We start from the raw sequence: 19,476 nt of genomic DNA, 5'->3' as shown, positions 1-19,476 counted from the left end.
AACCCTTGACTTTAACCCAGTGACTCAAAACATGCCCTCATACACATTCAAGCTCCTCACTTGGCTAAATCCACCATATATGAACACACAACAAAGACCAAATATTTCTACAAAAAGCTCAGTCTCCAGCTCCGCAAGCCTTCACTGCATCATACACACATTCACACATATATACAAAATCACACAGGTTTGTATGTCATAGTACACAGCAAAAGTGGTGATTATTGTAGCCTTGAAAAATGTTTTACAGCAGTTTCAAACATCCAAAAGGTTAAAGATTTAAAAAACACGAGGGCTGGCACACAGGAAATCCAAAAGCCAGTCAGTTTACAAAGATAGTTTGTCTTTTTTGCTTGATTAAACAACTGTGAAAAAAAATCAAGTATAAAAATTATCGCTAATTAATGCTCTGCATTCTTCAAACAGCAACTTGCACAAACTGACTCTTGAAAAGACTCGAAGAACTGCTCCACTGGGCCAGAATGAAGATCAAGCCAGCATCCTTGCCTATCCATCCAGGCAAGGATCCAGGAACAACCACATTTTAATTCTGTGTGGAGAGAGAATACCATTGTTAGTAGACCAACCGATCCAAAGCCTACGGTGGCTGTATATAGTGAAGCTCTCAACATCCGCTGGTTCCCTTGATTAAACCGGGAGGCAGAGGACAGAACATTCCACTGAGGACACTAGTCTTAACACCTGGGGGCAGCTGGAGCATGAAAGTAGACCTGGACAGGAAGCTCCAGTTTCCCACCAGGATCAACACAATGTCTGCCCAGCCAGACATTGTACTGTGTACTGCAGAGACAAAGACGACCATCCTGGTGGAGCCGACTGCGCCATCGGAGGAAGGAATGGAGGTTACCAATGAAAGGAAGAGAGGAAAGTATGCAGACCTGAAGGCAGAATGCATAGAGGCAGGGTGTCAAATCAAGTCAATTCAATTTTATTTATACAGCAGCAAATCAAAACACAAGTTATCTCAGGGCACTTTTCATGGTCTAGACTGTACTTTTCACAATATTTTATTTACCGAGACCCAACATTCCCCCACGAGCAAGCACTTGGCGACAGTGGCAAGGAAAAACTCCCTTTTAACGGGAAGGTCAAGAGGGCTTCCGTATTCCCTGTGGAAGTAGGGTGCCGCCGCTACCCGGGAGCATCAGCCTACCATCTGCTAAGGGGTGTAGGAGTTTCAGAGCCAAGCTGAAGAAGGCACTAAAGGAGTTGGCAAAAGAGGCGGAAAAAGGAAGCTTCTGGCTCTGGTTAGAGAAAGAGAGACACCATACGGGAGAGGAAAGGATCCTTTGGCTACAGGTTGTGGTGGGAGATGTCCCATTGCCTCACCACCTGGAGATTTCTCTGGAACTAACGGGGTGAAACATCAGTGACAGATAGCTTCCAGGTAGTTGATGACCTTTTAGCTGGCCCTATGGCAGCTACAAGGCCCCTATGGCTCCATCACACATGCGACAAGCAGAAATGCTTTGCAGGTGTTCCATCTACTTGTGCAGCTACTTTGTCAGAGGTCTAATCATTTAACCGAATTGTTTGAGCTTTTAAAAAGACAAAAAAGAGTTCTAGTGTCTAGTGCAATTAGCCATTTGTGATGAAAAGATATCAGAAAAACTCCAAACCCCTCCCAAAATGCTGGTGTGTTTTACCACTGGCTTATCAAATTGTTGTGACTAATATTTTAGCAAACAAGTGCTTACTTCCACATCTACCAGACACAAAGACTCATTATTGTGCTTTAAAGTCATATTTCTGGTCACTTGATGGTCCAACATGTACTGTCCTTTTGACTGCTTTTGTCTCACTATCTTGTGAGACAAATGTGTCTTTAGATTGTTAGATGTTTGACTGCTCACCAGCAACTCATTTACTTTAGCAACCATTTGACAGCCGTTTGACAGCTGTCTATGGTGTTATCTGGGGGAGTTGGTAGGAGTGGTGAGAATCAACCATACAATCAATGTGTGGGCCATACAACCAAACAATGAGCTAAAAGCTTTGTACAGCTCACGTGCACATTATTAACGTATACATTCTTAACGGATACTGCATATTTCATCGTTTAATTTGTAGGAAACAGGGCTGCATTTCGTATAAATATAGTTAGTTTGGAAAGGATCTTTGGGTAGAAATTGGTTTTTAAAATCTCCTCTTCCATTACCTCCAGCTCCTCCCCCTGGCTGTGAAGTACTAGAACACTTCCATCTTTCTGTCTCCCTCCTGGATGCCATCTCTTTAACACCTCTTTAACACCACCTGTGACTTATTTCACCTCCAGCTCTGTCCCAGTTTTTGAATGCCACCCACTGCCTGGCCTGTTGCTTGATTGCCTGCTAGTTTGGGTTCAAACTTCCTCCATATTTGCAGTACAACGGTGGAAGAAGGACATCTGTCAGGTTTACCGTGCGCCGTAAGCACTGAACAGTGAGTAAGTGTAACAATGTACATCTCTGAGAGGGTCAGATTCATCCTGCATTGAGTTGTGTGTTGGGTTAAACTACTACCCAAACCATCTTTTGAGAATGAAACACTCACCTATATTCCTATAGTGACCAGTTTACATGTAGGGAAAAAAAACATTAATAGGAACTTCTCAAACTACTTAGTACCTACTAACAGAAGGTGTGTGTCTTATCAATTCAAATCAGCCAATATGTGTCGTCAGTCACCATAAAACAGGAACAAACGCCTAAATGTGCGTTTTACAGCCACTCACACAGCATACCATGTGTATGAGGGCATGTTGAGTTACACTATGACCTCAAAGCTGAATGTGTGCAATCCACACAATTGCACAATTGGAATACAATTCACAAAGAACGTTCAAAAGGGTGTTACGTGTAATAAATCACACCATTGTTTTGTATCCCCCAGTTACATGGGAACCAACACACTAGATCTATTTCAGCTGGTCAGTGCCCCATTATTTCATATATGCAGTGTAAGTATGTCTTCAGCTTCGCCTCCTGGTTACATTTCTTCTTCACAAAATGATTTTTTTTTTAAATATGACATTGCTGATGAGACAAAAATGGAAACCTAATGCAAACAAGTAGAAATCATAACTCATCTTCACACAGCAACATCATTCCTTTAAGGTTGGTTTCTCCCATTCATAAAGCTGTCAGAGGTGGCAGCAATGCGTGTAGTTACAAAAGTTTGCACGTAACATAAATAAAATGGGGCTTTGCATGGGAGACTTTCAAGGTGGGGTTCAAATATAGGATGATCTAATACTGTACCTGGCTTCAATACACAAACCTGGATGCAGTTAAACATATGTGTCTATGTGTCCCTGAATGTACATACGCATGGAGAGATGTGCATGCCTGCGTATACGTGCATCTTCTTTTCTGTCTGTTTGTTCAAACACAAACTCTGACACCCCCTTAAGTAGAAATCCGTGTTTACACGTGGGCGTGTGTTTGTGTACAGCACATACACCAAAATGACTAAAAGAAAAAGGGGGAAAAAATAAAAAATGTTCCCATGGAAGTGCTGTGAGCTCCATGATGCCCTCAATTTGTTTGGTCGCTCCTGTCAAGCTAATGAGGTGAGTGAGTGAGGGCGGCCTGGTGGAGGCAGAGGTCAGCCAAGAGCCAGTGCTGCCTGACAGGCTGCTGTGCTGTGAGGCTGAAGCCCAGGGCCTGACTGCAACTCTGGTCGCAGCACAGCCCCCTGGCAAGGCTTGGCACACAGCACGCCCATCTGCCACACATGAACAGACACGGCCTAGCAAAGACAGATTTACGCTAATGTATGTGTGGGCCACTTGTCCATTTATAAAGCATGAATATTGACACATACTATAAATCTTAAAGACTAAAAAGAACGAACATACACACATACTGTTCACTGTTTGGAGAGATTTCCTTCTAACCCCCACAAGACCGCCATGATGGCGGACTGCCCCCACCAGCTGCCAGTAGAGCACTCAGAATGGATACTTCTGAGCATGAATCAATGTGAGCAATTCTTTTAATTATGGGTGTTGTGCGACTGATGCCGCTGTATTTCCTGGACATGGTTCCAGTTATTGGGTCATTCTTGCAGACTGAAACTCAATCTGTTTACAATTCAAATTTGTGCAGAAGTTAAAATCTATTTTTTGATATGTTTTCTCTTTTTTTCTTGTATGTGGTATATAGTGGGCATGTGTGTGTTACTTTGGTTTTGTTTTCCAGTGTTATTTAGTGGTCAAAAGGCATACTTACTTGTACAAATTAGGGTCACCAATATTGGAGCAACATGTTTTGCTCAGATCCTTCGGAGTATAAATGTCAGATTAAATTCCACATTGGGAATATCATATCTTTTCTGTATATCTGTCCATCCTCTTATACACTAATTTCCTGAGTAGTGATTAACTGCAAAAAATTACAGTTAATATGAAATCTCACAAGACAATGGTGTTCAGTTGCCTCTGAATATAGAACAGCCATCCACACAAACATTTTCCCAGTTTATTTTCATTTGTGGTAGTTTTATTGTCATCCTCCAGTGTTCTGGAGAAAACAAAGCCTAAAATTCCACGTGCCCCGACATTCAATGCCTCAGAGTTGCAGCTCTGAGCTGAAAATGAGTCGCCACACCTGCTGGATGTTGCAGCTGTGGCTTAGTGTCTGAGTCCACAGAAATGAAGAAAGGTCAAAGGTTGTCACCTTTCCTCTTCTCCATCTCCTCAGCAGCACCTAGCCATCCCCCATCCTTAAACCCTCAGGGTAATGTAGCAGCACCACTGTCACACATGTATATATCAACACACTCACATACACACAGCTGAGGGTGATTTGAAGCCTAGGTCAAGGTCAGGGAGCAGATGGGGCTTTCTGTCGTGACCTCATGTGGACAACAGGAACTTGATTAGCCCTCTGCTGGCTCCGCCCTCTCTAACTCAGACAGGACTTCAGCCAGTTACAGCCACCAGGCTCTGCAGTGATTCATTAGGATTGTAGCCCTGTGGTTTTCCATGCAGACAAAACATGAAACTCCGTGTAGGCCTTTAAAGGTCCTACATAGAGGTTGGGTTTTTTTTTGTTAAACAAGCAAAGTTATGTTTAAGTTTACTGTTTTTCTCACCATAAACCATTGTGTTTATCCATGAGGTACCATGAACATATTAAATGCATTTACTTCCCGAATAAACATTTCCGCCATTCCACTGTCAGCATCAGTTGAACTGAGTGAAACCATCAGCAGGACTGTGTATCACATCACCTACGTCCTTCATACCCACTGCTCCATAGCACTAGTATTGCTGAGAAACTGTGTGACCATAGCATCTTTCACTTCATTTTAATGGTATATGTTTTTGTTGCTGGTGTAATTTGCAAGTTGGTCTCAGTGTACCTGGCTCGGATCCACAGAGGGGTGCAGGTAGGAATGCACTGCTGTCTGCTATGGTGCAATACACCTGGTAGTTTTAACACAGCCCACAACACAGATTTTTCAAGAAGGTTCCATTCACTTATTTCACACAATCTAAATATGTTCTTTTTTTCATCATTCAAAATGTTGAGGAAAGAATGGCTTGTTTCCTGGATTTATCTGTTTAACTGGGCAGTTCAGACATTGGTAAAGGCAGCTGGCCCTAAGAAGGGACTTTGTCAGTCAACCAGTCTGGACTAGTGACTTGGTATTCTGCACTGAAAGAAAACCATATATTTTGTGTGAGCTATATCTCCAAAGTGCACATTCATATTTAATGTGGGGTTAATTTTGGCCCGACAGTTTATCAAGTTTATTGTTAATATGCAAGTTGCTGGGCTGTCCTGTGATGTAGTGGATTCACTGTCTCACCTGTGTCACATAGTTCCCTCTGCTCTTAACAGTATATGGCTCCTTCTTTCCACTCAAACCAGCTACAGTAGAAGACACTATACAGACACCAATAATTCAGTGTCTATTATGTGTTTTTGTTTCGGGGCTGACTTTTAGTTTTAAAAAATGTCATTTGGGAAAGACATTAGCCTACTTTTGGCCACAATGTTAACTTAAATTTTGACAGTTTGTGTCATTTTTGGATGGTGCAGTACAATATGTAGCCGCTTAGCTCCAGAGCTTCCTGGGTCATTCAATACTCCATGCTGAGGTTTTGTTGGAGGATTTTTAGGGAAAATCTCTGGATTTTAAAGTGAGGAGGAAAAGGAGAGAGAAAAGAGAGACATAGAGCTTGTTAACTTAATGAAACATTCAGAGGATCAGTTGCTGTTTTACTGCGGTGGGAGCCAAAAGCCGAGCCAGCAAGTGGTTTGGGTTCATGTCAGGGTCTCCTCTCTCACAGCATAAGTGCAAACGTGACAATGACGCCAGATTCCACTGTGAGTGGCAAACTCCTTCCTCATCTGGATTATGATGGTAATTGTCATGAGAACAGGTGTTGCAAGCAGCTATTGGGCCTTACATTACACGTTGTGATGGAGTATTTTATGTTATGTAACAGAGTAAATCTTTTTGAATGAAAATTCTTCTCAGTATCACTGTTCCCTTTTATCCCGGGTCATTGCATGAATTGAAGCAACATGCCTTTGAGGACTGAACCCAGATGTTGGACCATTTTTGCTTGACACTGCCTTTTGAGTACTGAGTGTTGACGTGAAACTATGACACAAAACCTGACTGAATCTGAGAAGTTATTAGATAGCTTATGATTTGTTGGCTTCAGTTTAGTTCAAAGTTTGGAGACTGTCTTTTTAACTGACCTTCGTCCAGATGTGATCCAAACTGATAAAACTGGACTGTAGTCACATTTTATGTCATAAGCGCCCCTGTGCATGCAATGTTGTTGAAAGAGAAATCTGGACGTCACTCACAGGCGGTGACAGACATAGACAGACATATGCACTGGCACGCAACAAATGCGGGAAGTACACAGCGAAAGAGGAAAGAAGGAAGAACTCAATACCAGTGACTGTTTACAGTTGCCACGATTACAGCCCACCCCTTCCACACAGACACACACATCCCAACAGTCCCACCAGGCAAATGCATCTGCCTGCGAAGATCCGGCCTGAGTGAGAGAGCACTTTCCCAGAGATATCAGTGACGTACATGTGTGAGCAAACACGCTCACAATCACGGACAGACGCACGCACACAAACTGATGTCGTGTCAGTCACCGTTGGTTTTCATTGTTTTCATTTCTTGCGGTATTGCTGGTTTATTTTAGCTGTCTATTCTCAGTGAGTCAACAGTGGTCCAGTGAACCATGGAATCCCAGGAGACTCGTTGTGCTGACTCTCCTCTATAGCATCAGGGTTTCAGGACATCCAGGACATAAATAACTACATTTAATATCATTATGTTTGTGTGTATTTTGAGTATACTGTATGCATAAGCACATATGTGTTGTATTCAATCTATTCGTGCATGAGTTAGAAAGCTACAGACCCAGACAACACCTTCTTTCATGTCGAGTCAGGAAGTTCTCCAGGTTTGGACTTAAACAGTAATCAGTAGCCTGCCCCATTCATGGCACGGCCCGGCACTGGAAAGAATGAAAACCTGTGATCAGTGTAAATGTGATGGACACTTTGGACTATAGGGAAGGGGATTGGTTTGTTTGAAGGCATGATAGACAGGCTGGAGGGAGGGCTAGACAGGATACCAGGGTAGGTAGGGTTGGACACAAATTCATACTTTGGTTCTGGACTGGGCGTTGATCAGAGTCTAGACGCTTTGTAGGCAAGATGAGAGGTTTAGTGTTTGCTTTCCAGCTATGAAACCAATATGCCCGTTTCTTGTTCCTCCACTTTTCACTTTTTTTGTATTTTTCCCTCCTAACCTCTGACTGTAATCGAGGAATTTGGATAACAGCCCACTAAATCTGCACGGAGAGGTAAGGGCCTTTTGGCATCAACGCTACAAACTTCTAATCTTGTTTTATTAGAAATGGTCCAGTTACAAGTTTGGGCAGACCGTTTGGAAACTGTTAATCACATGCTAATCATTCGTCTTTGAAAATTCTGCCTGATGTGTACAGCTAAAACATATATAATATGTAATAGCTCCAAAAATGTTGTCCCAGTTTGTAAGGTAATTTATTTTTTCATTAAGTGCTTGTTAAAGCACTTTGATTAAGTGCTTTAACAAGCACTTAATGAAAGGTTCAGGGAAGGAGTGACAAATTTGGTGAGAAATTAAACCATGTGCCTCAACTGAAGAAAGGGCCATTACGGAAAATAAATAAAAGCTTATAATGTATGAGGAAAAATAAGACAGACAGAAAATTTTCTTTGATTGTAACCTTTTTACTGGGAAATGTTAACTGAGACCATATCACACATTCACAGCTGGAAACTATGTGGTTCACCCGACATATCCTGCTGTGGGCCACTGAGCAGCTCCACTAGGACTATGAACACAGATGATAGAACCCCTACCCCTCCCTGACAACGTAGTGCCCTCCTTTCTTGTGATTCAATGCAGGCCTTTGCCTGCCACCTCAAACTTCTGTTATACAGACTTTTTTATCGCTTGTCATTTTTAGTTCTGTCGGGACTACAGGTGCAAAATAGAAGAGCTAACCCCGGAACATTTACATTGATGTTAACATCAATGTTTATCAATGTGCAATGTGCCATATAAATACATTAATAAATTATAAACTATAAACACCTGATATGGCTAGCTACCATGGCTGATTTGCCAGGATGAAAGAGAAATAGGCCATATTGCAATGCTGCTCTGTCCAGACGAGATATTAAAGATAGGTGTGAGTGTATTCTATGCTGCTGTTTCTTTTTCACGTGAACAATCCTTGAATCTGGCAATTCATTACTTTTAACCTGCATTCAGCAACAATTTATCTGCATTCTCTCCTTAAAAAAACTCACACAAGCACACATAGCGTCTGTTTTTATCAGCTCTTCACAGCACACTGTTGAAATTCATATATTTCAACTAAACTAGGAGCCTACAGCCATGCTAGCAGCTCGGTGAGGCTGTACTTTGCTACACTGGTGCCTTGGGCTAAATGCTAATGTTAGCATGATAACATGCTTACAATGATAATGCTAATATGCTGATGCTAAGCAGGTATAACATCTACCATGTTTACCATCTTACTTTAGCATGTTGGCATGCTAGCATATGCTGATTAGTTCCAAACTCAAAGTGCAGCTGTGGCACTAGATGAAACGCTAAGTCATAACCAAAGTTATTCCATTTTATCCTTAATGGGACATCAATATGTGTACCAAACGTCCACTGGGAACCATGAATGTACCAAATTTTGATCCAATCCATGCAGGAGATGTTAAAATACTTCACAAGATGAGCGAAAGATTTGACCTGCTGGTGGCACTACTGGAAATGTCAAGCAATCACCAAAGTCATTAGCATTCATCCTCTGGGGACCAAGAATATATGTCCCAGATTTTATGGCAATTCATATCAGAAACCAACATTGCCATCCCTAGAGCCAATCCGCTAGCATGGCTTAAACTAAATGACTAAAGTATTGCTGCAAAGTCAGAGGGTTACATAGGTACCCGAAGTTGTCTGAGAAAATCTTAACAGACAAATGCATTTTTCAGTACACATGAGCTGCATTTCTTAGCACAGTTTCTAAACAATAAATTCAGCAAAATTATTTGAAAAAAATCTAAAACAAGTTAAAACACACCTTCTATATACCAAAAAGGTCAAAGGTCTTGGGCGTTAAAGGGCATAGATTAATCAAAGTACCACACTGACCAGGTTCATCATCCCTTCCTTGTGCCCTGCGTTTACTTTGGTCATTCCCTCTCCGTGGCTTAACACCGCAATTTTCCAGAGCAGGTGCGAGGGAGTGCTGAGTAAGCTGAACGTAGGTTCTTGGGGGTTGATCTGGGATGACCACTGAATCCCTCCATCCTGGCTTCTTGACCTGCAATCAAAGCCCTGACTTTAGGAGAGTATAGGGGGGAGGGGATTGGAGGCCACATGGCCACATGCTACTCATCCACCTGCATACTGACAAGCAGACAGGCCATGTCACAACAATCCCAAACTCCCCTGTGCCCCAGCCTAACCTTAGCCAACCCCCTCCCCGCCGCAGCTAACCCATGGTGACCCCTGCAGCCATCTGTTACAGGGCTCTGGGATGTGTTGATTGGCCTGGGGGAGTGGGGTGAGGGGTGGGGCTGGGCTGGGCTGAGGATGGGAACTCAAGGGCTTTAAGGGACTTTGTACGCAAAGTATGGTTGGATTCAAAGTGACACATTGTGGTGATTCTCTAAAACATCATTTTAAACACCTGTCCACTATATGTATGTAGTAGGTTGGTTTTAGTCTACTTATCTGGAAGTATAACTGTGGGACATTTTGTTAGTTGCAACCAGTATACATTCACAACGGCTTGGGATGGAGCTGGCTCATGTTACAGTGTCACATCCATCTCTGCCCACTGTCACCCATCACTGGAACCATCAATGCTGCCATGAAAACCATCAGGAGGAGAGGGACAATCCACTCCCCTTAAATTACAACAACCTCTGATGACGAGATCATCTTTTCCTGCAAAAGTTTGTGTTCGATTTGTTGTTCAAAAGTATTAGGTATCAAGATAAAGCCCTTAAGATGTACCATCTTGTTTTCAAGGGGGTGGTAACTTTAACAAAGTCATTTTTGGGTAATTGTACAAATTTTTTATTTTTTAAGAATAAGTAATTTTTCTTAAACATTTTTTATCACAAGGATTGTATTTGGTTACATTTCGTGTCACAATTGTTACAGAGTAAAAGCAAAAGTCACATGAAAATGTCCTAATAAACACTTTGAGAATGGAACAAAAGAAAGGTGTTAAATCAGCAGCTGCAGCAGAGAAGAAGCTGCTGGTGTGTCTGTGGCCCCTGGAGGGCAGAGCTCCATGTCCAGAGTGGCGTTACCAGTCTAAGAGAGTGTCTACACAGAGAGCGTTTCAGCCGCGTTTTTCACTCGTACAGATACACTTCTATTTTAGTCAATCCAGCTGTCTACAAAGGCCACGTAACAGTTCACATTTTTACTCGCACTGCATGCACAAAAATGCAAATCAAAGTGCATTTTTACGCTCTGTGTCTATCTTCCAGAGTTTTATGTGCGTAAACACCATGATTGTGTATTCTGAATGCTTCCAAAACATGGGTGACCTACAACTCAATACTGTGCCTGAACATGCCACTCACAGTACGCCTTGTGTGAAGACTGACACTCAGCGCTTAGCTGACACTCTGTAACAGATACATGTCCGGGCATGGTGAGGTGTTGTTGCCTGAAGGTGTTCTTTAATTTAATAGGTCTGTGATATAACAATATCATCATCATATCATATTTTCTTCATAACATATTTTTCATTTAACAACCCACCTTCCTCTTTAAAAATGTAACAGAGGAACATTTACTCGAAGCACATATTAACCTACTTACTTTTTACTTTTATCTGAGTATGTTTTTTATACAAGTTAATTTACTTTTACCAGATGAGCTGGGTCCACCACTTTCAGTTGAAAATTCTGGCGCACATTCTTGCATGTGGTTGGAAATACACTGAGTAGGATAAAACAAGCTATTAAACTACTGCCCTTAGGATTTGTGCCTCAGGGCCATGTATCAGGAAGTGAGTTAAGCTTAGTCAGGCTCTCTCTGGAATACCTGGCTTCACTAAGCTCTACAATGGCGGTCCAGGGAAACAGGTCTCAAAAAGCAGGCTCTGTTGACTCCAGGTGTTCCAGTCTAGCTATTAGCTTTTTCGCAATGAAAATGTGGGAGAATAGATAAATGCGAAAACCAAAATTTCAGTGCAAACCCTGATTGGCTTAAATGCAACAATGACTGGCACACTTCACCAACCTTTGTGCAAGTGCGTTCTTTTGGACCCAGGAAATTACAAAATATGCAAGTGAAAAAAATGGACATGATGCCAACAAAGCTGCTTTGCAAATGTTTTAAAAGTTAGAGTCCTAAAAAATAATAAAAGAGCCCTTCATAACCGACAGGACCCAAGCAGTTTGAACCAAACACACAAGCGAGCATCCATCCCGTCGACATTATCTTTCCCAAAGCCTCTTTGCTCCTAAATAGCTGCACGTTTTTGATGCCACCTGTTGAGATTGGAGAATGAGCATGTGAAAATGAAACAGTTGTGTTGGTGTTTGTTCTGTTATGCAACTGACACTCACCTCTGCTGGAGACATCAGGTGGCTCTCTTCCCCCCTGCTAATTTCTGTCCTCATTTGGATAGAAGGGGGCCAGTCTGTCTCTCCCAACCCTATGCTATGAGGCACTACTAAGGCTGACCTTTGCCCTGTCTCACCTAGGCTGATTTTACTGGCACGTGCTTGACATGTACCCAGTGACCAGAGAGGGGAGGGGGATAATTCACTGCAACTATATCCAGTCATTTGCAGTGTCTGAGGTAAGGCTTTACCCAGTATCATGTTACACTACTCAGATTACCCAGAGTACTTAGATAAAGTCATCATATTTAGTTTGCACTTGAAGATATCAATAGACACGTGGTACCCTCTGTGGCGATGCTCTGTCAGGCCTGTACTGCAGCTAGCCTGATCCAAACAGAAGGAAAAGTCAGCCTTCTGATGACTCTAAAGTTGACCTATTTATATGTGCATTCAGGAATCACCGGGGTTTTGTTCAGGTGTGAACCCGGCAGCTTCTCTAGGAGGACAGGACTTCTGCAGGCAATCACTGGGGCTAAGCTAGCTGTTGATGGTCGGTAAATCCCTCCACCACATAGGCTGGCTGCGTGTTATGTCACAGTGACTCGTTTTCTACACAGGTTAATAGAGTGGAAGCGACATTTGGGTGTGGTAGCGTTGGTGTTGTTTAAAAGCACCTTTGACAGAGCTGGGCTGACTAATGAAAGTAATTTAACAATTAATGTAACTATGTACTTTCACCAAAAAATAATTAACAAAGTAATGTGATTACCAATCAGCAGATAATATGTAAAGAGTAACAGATTAAATTTTTCAAAGTGGCAATCTGGAAGATTTTAGTCCTGGTTTATTTAGCGACACCTGTAGTTACTGGTGGTAAAGGTGGTTTAATACTACAGGTCAAAGAATTCTGGTGGCAGCAAAAAGAAACTATTGTGGTTTTAATTAAGAAGTCAAGCAGTAACTGGCCTTTTTCCATCATTCTGTGAGCAGCCATGATCTGATTTTATGCTTCACACGGCATGAGTCTGCAAACAGCAGGGTGCAGAGAAAGGAATTGGTTACCTTGCTGAGAAGTTGGAGGTGAGCAGCCTGTCGCCTGCAGCTCTTCATCTAACAGCTCACTGTGGCTGCTCCTTCTTGTTTCTGCAACTCTGCAACATTTCAAACTGATCCACTGTCCAAAAATGCCCCAAATGACTGTGGTCTTGTTTCGTAGACATATTTTTGATTAACAATAGCAGTAAGTGCTAAACCAAACAACAAACACATTGCTAACATGTAAGCAAACAGCTGCTTATTTACACATCCAACAGACTCAGAGCAACATTAGCTTTTACCTGGAATTGTGTTTCTGGATACCTGATAAATGTAAGTAATATTCACTCCTCTTTTACCTATGTTATGGTCTCTGTCAACTTCTGCGTGAAATATCTTCTTTTGCAGCTACTAGATATCCAACCAACTTGTCAATTATCTGAACTTTTTCACTGAAAACAACTGAGTGTTATAGCTGGAGACAAGGTTGTTGAGAGGGGACTTGCAGGCCCCAAACCAACCAAAACTAAGAGCTAAAATAAGAGAAAAGGCTCAGTAGAACTGAGGTTTCATTCCACCTCAGTTCATCTTCTCAGTTCTAATTAAAAGTTTCAAAGTTAATTCTCTGTAGGTTTATCACCCAGACACACAGAAACATCCAGTGTCGGATTCAGAAAAATCCGGGCCAGTCATGTATTGGTGCTTTTGAAATAACATCCTGAAGGTAGTATTTTTAGTCAGAGCCTTTGAGTCAGGGATATGAGGCGGGAAGCCCAGGAGGGCCCTTACTGTCCAGATGGTGACAGCACTCTGATGGTTTTGCCTTTGAGGCGCCAAGATGGAAACATTTGGAATAGGAGTGAGTCACATGTACCGGTCACAGGATGGACAGTCATTCATGACTCCAGAAAACACTCAAATACATATACAGTGTGTGTGTGCACATGAACACACACAGAGGATACATACTGTACTTATCAGACATTTGTTAGTTCCATACCTACGCCAGCGAGTTGTACGTCAAGTACACAAAGATGCACTTAAAACATGCAACCTCATAATATACAAGCTGTACAAATAAACATTTCTCTCTTGTATGTTTTTAAATTGTTTTATCGTCTCAGTCATGATTAAAGGAAAAACTTGTGGCTCAGATGTCTTTGTGCAAGTGACTGAATCTCTGCCAGATCCAGTGATGCCTACCTGTTTGTTTTTTATTGAGAAAGGGGATCTCCTTTTAGACAATTTGATATTTTAGTCTATTTATTTTAAAATATACTGTATTATATCTGAGTAGGATAAACGAACTACAATATATACATTTGCTTTCTGCTTTGAAGGTTTAAACTCCATCTGGCAAAATGTAAACTGACTTTTCGGTGTATCCAATTGGAGGCAGGAGGCCTGACACTCTCCCTTGCTCCAAATGGTGATATGTTTCCATGTGTGACAATAGGCAACAGGCTGTAGCAAGAAACACGACACCTGTTAGTCTGGTCTAGCTCTGCCAACTAGACATAATATTGATTTTCACAATTTAACTCCTAGTAAGTAAGTAAGTTGGTACAGTTTATTTATATGGCACCTTATAAAAGAGATTTTATAAAACACTTTGCGGAAAGAGACAAAAAAATGTCAAAAGTAGAAAAGAGACAGATAAGAGTATATATATAAAAAAAACATGGACCCTATCATATATGATATCAAAGAAAATGCCTTTTAAATCAAGTCTTTTATGAAATGTGCATTATAGTTTAAAGGAAATAAAGATCAAGATTCTCAGAAAAATGTTCTTCTACATTGCAGAAGAACATTTTTAATACCAACAAAGGCTGAATATCAAGTCCTGGACCAGTTTGAGATGAAATTGCCTGAGGGAGGTAACCGAGGGATTCCAGCAATCAAGAAGTATGACCTCTTGATTGCTGGAATATTGACTGTCCTCTCACATTGGTGATAGTAGCGTGACATTTGTTATACTACCACAAAAAGTGCTGCAGGGTGAATGTTTAGGCATACAAGTATGGATTTCAAAACTGGAGATCCAGTTCACATCCCATTCCCTACCAACTTTCGATACTGGTTTGAGGGCAATCTTTCTCTAACGTGAAGAAAGATATCAGGAGGTTGTCAGAGGTACTGTAGGAGAAGGACTCTACTTAGTCTTAGACTACCTTAAGCAGGCAACCATCTTATCCAGAAACCTAGAAAAATACTGTCTGCACCACCAAGTCCTCCTACTTAACAACAAATGTGGTCATTTGTCATTCCCCTCCAAAACAATTCTTATAAAACTTTGATGACCTAACATGCCTATGGTTCATATATAGTTAAGTTTGGGCAACATAAATTACTTGGTCATTGTTATGGAAAGCCCATGCATATAGTTTGGTTAAGCAATGTCGGTCTTTACGTGGCATAATGATACTGATCAGTCAAGAATGGCACCGGGTAAGGTTAGACCTCTGGCTAAAAACCTACATAACCAGAGCCAAGCCAATGGATAAGAAGGCAGCAAATTGCAGACTGGGTCTACTGAGTTCAGATGATCGAAAACATTATTAGACAAGACAGGTTTGGCAAGATAGGTTTGGGTGTGGAGCTAATTAGTCCACAGGCGTACCAGCCAAGATCAGAAGCCTGAATATGAAAAGGTGTCAAAATCAGAGCCACAAAGTAGAGGAGAAACTAGCAGGCAAAACGGTAGAAGCTGACAGATTAAAAGGATTATCCCCCTGTCAACCACCCTCTCTGAACCCAAACAGACCATCTAATTCCCCCCATCTTGTCATCTGGACCCCCTGTGGAGAACAAATTACCATTTTCCAGAGTCACAACTCTATTCCATGGTGTAATGAAGATGAAAAGATTGTAATCCTCCTCTCAGGAAGCATTACACAGGACTTCCAGTGGTGTTGTTACATTTTCCCATGAACTAAAGGTTGGACCTTTTTTGTTTGTAAAAGTACATTTGGTGAATGCTGAAGAAAGAGAAGCCACACTGTTCCATGCAGACATTAGTTTGAAAAACAAATTCAAACATAGACTTTGGATAAGGGCAGAAATATTTAATGTCATTTGCAGTAGTTGGCCTGTTTAAAATCTCTTGCACAAAATCTGCATGATTGCTTCTCCATATTTGACCTACAACAAAAATAAACATTATGTGTACTCTCAAATAAAAAGCCTAGAACCATCTTAACATTAGTGAGTAAAATTGATTCAACATCTAAGATTGATATACAGAAGAAACACAATATACGATAACTTTTGAGTAACATCAGACATGAAATAAAAAACACTGACCATCTTAAGTACAGTGCAAATGTAAACAAAGTTGGACAAATGTCAGTGCATTGATGGCAGGCTGCCTCTTTGGCTTTGGTTTGTCTGAAAAGGAAACACTGGCATCAAGTGGCCAGACATATTATTACAGATACACACAAACTACTACACAAACCAACCTTGCAACTACAACCATCAAACAGTTTAGTAGTGCAGTCTTTGAACAGCATCAACCCGAGTAATGCCAATGGCAAATTACTGAGAAGTCAGTCTTGGTATTAGGTCGTTTTAAAAAAACATGAACTCTATTACTTTTTACCAATGAAGCCATTTTGCCTTTTATCCATACAATACCCGTAGGTGATCATAAGAATCCAAACAACAGGAAAAAGGCCACTGCTAATTATCACACTGAGTAAAGGCTGTAGGATACAAGCAGCCCTCTGATCATTCGATTCAAAACTGCTGTTCCGCGTCTTTCTTCTTTCTCAGGTTGGTGAACACCTACCAAGTAGATACTGTATATTGGCTTTAATACAGTAGATGTTGTTCATCCTTAATTGGCCAACAACAAAAGCTTTCAGTAGTTCAAGTATTTTATCAATATATAAATGAAATGTTGATGTGTAAGACCAAATCCCAAACCCCAGACTATCAAACTCTTCACCTATACAGTAACATTTAAAAATACTGCTGTTTTCTTGTGTGTGCCTTGATGGAATTTACAGCTCTGATAACATCTGCCACATCATTTACAGACTTTGCAAACAAGACTTGTTTGTGGACAAAACAATGGTATAAGAAAATCCCCAACCAGCATGTTTTTCATTACTTCCTTTAATAATACTACGGCCCCATTTGTCTTACTGAGTACCTCCACTGCAGCATAAATTCTAAATGCTGTTATTTTGTTGTGATCCAATGTTAAATTTGGCGATAGTTTCCAGTGTTTTTAGTTCCATTTTCCATGGGAACCATGCTAAGCCTCTGTTCTGTAATGTCAAGCTGGCAAACAATTGCTACGATAAAGATGAGTTACTTTGGCATGTCGAGCAAATTCATCACACAAGTGGCTCTAGGGAGGGTAATTTTGGTCGGTCTATTGCTTTGGTCCAGACTTAATAAATCCAGCAACTGGATATATTGCCATGACATATTGTACAGACATTTGACTGACATCAGTGATCCCCTGACTTCTCCTCTAGCACAACTGTGAGCTTGTCATCTTGTTTTTTTGGCGTTGTATATCTATCATCTTGTGAAATGTCTTGACAGCTATTGGATGGATTGTCATGAAGTTTGGTACAAACATTCATGTCCCTTTTCAAAATGAATTAGTAATTTTGGTGATCCCTTAACGTTCATCGATTGCTATTTAGCCAAAGTAAACATGCTAACACACTAAACTAAGATGGTGAACATTGTAAACATTACTTAATTAAGATCAGCACTTTAGCATTGTCAGTGTGCTGTTGTCCCTTAGTACAGCCTGATAGAGCCACTAGGGGTCTGATGCCATTTTCTTGTATGATGCCGTCTAAGCTATGGTTCACGTGCAGTTTTGTAGTGTAGGTGTTTCTTATTGTTTGTTATTAAGATTAGTCCAAAGTTGCTTTTTTGTCAGTATTAGACTAATGTGATGTCATTTCTATGCACAAATCTTCCTCTCTTTTTCAAAAAAACTGGATTTAGTCTATTGTGCTGATTTGCGGTTTGTAATTACTTCGGTACACATCATTGTAACTTATATGAAATGGTTCAATGGACCTCACTGCGTCTAAGGAGAATAACCCATATATTAATTTTTATTGCAAAAGCTGTATTGGGTGAATTATCAGAGTGCATATCTAGCTTGCTGACATATCTGTCCAGTAGCTGTAACACTAGCTCATCAGAGAATATTCTCCTCAAGGTCCGAACCACCCGAGCACAGCTGGCTAAATCTGCCTTTTCCTTTCATGCACCGCAAGCTTGGAATGAGTTGCAAAGCGTACTTAACTTGGAATCTGTACCATCTCTTGACATGTTTAAAAGCATTTTAAAATCCACTTGCACATAACAATGTCAGTGCTTTTAACATGTGCCATTATTTGCCATGACTCGGTTTAGCCCCTGATCCCTCTATGTTTTGTGCATGTTTGTTGTCTTTTGGCATGTTTTTTCTGTGTTACCTGTCCCTGTTTATACTGTTATATAAAACCTTTTTATCTCATTTTTCTGCCCATCTTGACCAGGACTCCCTAACAGAAGAGATAATGTATCACCAATGTGACCTTCCTGGGTAAATAATGGATGAATCTAAAAAAAAAACAACCGAAAAAAAAAACGTAAGGATATCCTGTCTTCTCAGGCCGCAATTTCTTGAAGCATCTCTGTTTCTAAGTATTCCCAGGCTTTTATTTCCTCTAGTGTTATGAGTTTGGGATTTGGAGCAACCTCATGACATCATTGAAATAAAATAGATGACATCGTTCAGAGAAATCTTTGGAGTGTCACATACCTGCAGACTGCTCATTTTAAATGTCTGCATTTTTTTTCATCATTTTATTAAGCTTGTTAGGGTACAGAAAATTGCTGTCCATAAAATTTTATTATAACAATTTCAAACTTTTATAGAGTAAAGCAATGATGTCACGAGATTGCACTACCAGCGATCCCATCTTGGCTGTGTATTTGAATAGAAAAGCCATTTGTTGCTGCTATTTCATTGTAAATCATGAAGTAGGTCTGCAAATAAGAATTATCCCATCCCTCAAATCAAAACGCCTAAAGCCATAGTTACTTCTCCAGCCAGATAAATGAACTGAAACTTCAGCGAGAAAGTGCTCCGAAGGAAGCTGGAGTGACTAAAATAGAACGTCTATATCATTTCCATATAGGTTTCTGTACATATAGACTTCTTAAAACGTCGAATAAGATATTTTTCTGAATGCAGTCACAAAGTTCTTTGCCTTAAAATGCAGTTCCACATTTCAGTACCTAAATAGCACATTTGTGT

This window comes from Xiphias gladius, chromosome 16, assembly GCF_016859285.1.
Source record: "Xiphias gladius isolate SHS-SW01 ecotype Sanya breed wild chromosome 16, ASM1685928v1, whole genome shotgun sequence".
Taxonomy (NCBI): domain Eukaryota; kingdom Metazoa; phylum Chordata; class Actinopteri; order Istiophoriformes; family Xiphiidae; genus Xiphias; species Xiphias gladius.
This window is presented reverse-complemented; position numbering follows the sequence as displayed.